This window comes from Nothoprocta perdicaria, unplaced genomic scaffold (genome assembly GCF_003342845.1).
Source record: "Nothoprocta perdicaria isolate Ctin4 unplaced genomic scaffold, notPer1 scaffold_213, whole genome shotgun sequence".
NCBI classification, from domain to species: domain Eukaryota; kingdom Metazoa; phylum Chordata; class Aves; order Tinamiformes; family Tinamidae; genus Nothoprocta; species Nothoprocta perdicaria.
Genome location: NW_020455350.1, coordinates 155,746 through 158,644, shown reverse-complemented (window position 1 = coordinate 158,644; position 2,899 = coordinate 155,746). Strand labels below are relative to the sequence as shown.

At 47.6% G+C, this 2,899-nt stretch overlaps 1 protein-coding gene across 1 annotated transcript in view; it reads left to right on the top strand.

The window, feature by feature from the left end:
- Positions 1-2,899, top strand: part of RBM25 (RNA binding motif protein 25) — a 34,565-nt gene that overhangs the window by 577 nt on the left and 31,089 nt on the right. The window lies entirely within an intron of this gene.

Below are 2,899 nucleotides of genomic sequence, written 5' to 3'. Positions count from 1 at the left end.
CCGCGGCCCCGGCTGCCCGCCGGGATCAGCTGATCGCGGGCAACTTGAGCGTTATCCCCCCGCCGCGCCGCTCCGCTCCTCCCTCCGCGGGCACGGCGAGCGGGGCGGGGCGGCCCGGGCACGCCGGGAGCTGTAGTGCGCCCGCCCGCCCGGCCCCGCCATGGCGCCCGCCCCGGCGCGCGGCCGCTGCGCGAGAAACGGGCGGGGGGAGAGGGGGCGGGAGAGCGGCCCCGGCGGCCGCTTTATGCGCGCCCGCGCCGATAACGGGCGGCGGCGCATGCGCGGGAGCGCCCGTTGCCTGAGGGGCGGGCTCGGGGGAGGCGGCGGTTTGGGGCTTCCCGCTGCCCCCGGTCGGTTTTTCTCCTTTTTGTTTATTTGGGCTTCGCTTTGTTTCCATTCGCCGCCTCGGGAGCTCTCTGCACGCACTGTAAGGGGAGCCCGAGAGGAGGTGGCCCCTAGCTGGTCCCTGAGCGGTGAAAACCAGGGCGAAGCTCCCTCTTCCCTTGGAGCGAGACCTGTAGGCTGCTGTTCAGCCCTATTCCCGGGCCTCGAGGCCTGGCAAAGTAGGTCACGTTGTCTTTCTGAGGGCTTGCAGGGTGCGCTCCGTGCGCGCAGCAGTCAGTAATAGAAGCCCTGAAGGGAAGGACCACCGTGCCTTACAATAACCCCTCAATAGGTCCTCATTTCTTTTTTTTTTTTTTTTTTTTTTAATTGTGTAAGTAGTCACAGTTAACGTGAGCTACCACTGTGGGAAGAGTCCACAGACCCAAAGCTGGTGGCTGCCACAGAGGAGCAGGTGGCTGTTGAGTGAGAAACAGGGCTGCGGGAGCAGAGGGTAGTTGTCCTGGGCCATTTGGGCAGGAGGGAAACGTGCAGAGATAGTCCCGGAGCTCACAAAAAGAAGAAATAATCTGAACCAGCAAGGACTGCAGTGAGCTCTGGGCTCCCTGTGGTAACGGCGGGGGGCTACAACAAAGGACATGTCGTTTTTAATTGCATGTGTATTTAAGGAAGCAGCATATGCGTTATACAATGTACAAAAATATTTTTGTAGTAGTACAACCAGCAAGTTTTTGGCTGGATGGCAGGCTCACATGGTAATCATTAGCTCTTTGGGGGAAGGAGATGTGCTGTTTCACTTCAGTGAAGTTTGCACATTGGTATCCATAGAAAGTGATGTGTGATTTAGTCATTTTGGTTTGGTTCTATGCAAATAATTTCAATAGAAGACCCAATTACATAACATAATACGGAATATCCATATAGATTGCAATGATAGCCAATTTATCTTTTGTAAGATGAAGTGTCACCACTTCAGAAAGTTGTATCAGCAGGCCTGCAGATCTCAGAGCTGCAGCTCCTGTGTTCCCTCCTCTAGAATGATTTAAGAAGTCAACAAATATGGATCTTCCTGCATTTATATAGCCCTCTCATTTCCCCCTTCAGTATTTTCACAGTATGTTCCAAAATACTGTGGAAAACAGATATGTTCACAGGTGGTTTTTTGCCTCCTTCCTATAAATGTCTGCGTTTACCACCTGTAATCTACATTATTTAACATAAATTTAATAACCTTGACTTTTAAAATCATGTACTGTGGTAATAATCATCAGTTTGATTTTAAAACAAAAGATACTTTCAGCGGCTTTTTTCAATATGATGTTTGTTGTTTTCCATGAGAGTAACAGCATGTGCCGGGGAGAGAGAAACCCACATTGGATAGAGCAGGCGGGCAGTACAGATCCAGAATCCTGATGAGCGGTGACAGTTTTAAAAGACAGTACTCCTACATGGCTGGAGCAGATATATTCTACTCAGTTATTCTAGAGCTCTGGGATAGAGTTCTTTCCCATATCAGTTTCACAATTAAGGAGTAAATATATAGTACAGAGAGGCAGGTAAATCCAAAAAGAGCAGAGATAGTGAAGTAACATTTTTTACTGGATTCTTGTGATGCAGTTTCTTCCTTAGTTAGGGATACTAAAGACTAAAGTGTACAATTTGTGAAAGAAGAGTAAATGTAAAATGTTTTATTTCTTAGGCTGAACAAAAAAGAGATGAACATCTTGACTAAGGAGATCTTTCTGATTTTCCTTGTAACTAAAATGACTTGTTAGAGTAGTACAAGTGACTCTGGATTTCACATTTCTTTTTCAAGTAGATACTAATTTCAATTTTAGATAATTGCATAGAATCATGAAACCTGGAAGATTCTTTGGCCTTTCAGCTTCTTTGGTTTTCCTCCAAACTGCAAAATGAGAACTGTATTTACCTAAGTAGGTATAAATATTTATGATTTTTTTTTTGAAAATTAATAGTAGCCAGCAGCTGTAAAGAATGAGTTGTAATTAATGGGAAACAAAGATGCAGCTTCTGAAAGAGGAAGAAACTGCTTTCAGTTCTGAAGTATTTCCTGTGTGAGCCACTGCTTAAATTTTAAACCTTGCACATGGAAATCTTGCAAAGCGAGGTGAATGAACAGGACTTTGGATTTAAACCTGCCTTATGGCAGTTCAATAGCACATATCAAGTCTTTTATTTTTATTTTTATTTTGTTAACTATCTGCTTTGTATTCAAGCCTTTTAACAGTGTCAGCTCTGAAATGTTTTCTCTGCCATTACAGGTTGTGTTACTTGTTCAGAGGATTGTTTGCCACTCGGGTTGATCTCTGAGCATCTTTTGGCCATACAGCACCCATAAACAATGGAAAATTTAATACAGCAAAATATTTTGCAGCGGCTACGGAAAAAAACGTTCGTCGAGCGCGCTGTTGCGGGCCGCCCTTTCGCGGCTCAGGGGCAGCGGCGCTCGGCCTCAAGATGGCGCCTGCCGAGGCCGCCCGCCGGGCCGCGGCGCCGGCCAACATGGCGGCCGCCCTCCCCCCCGCCGCGGGGCCCG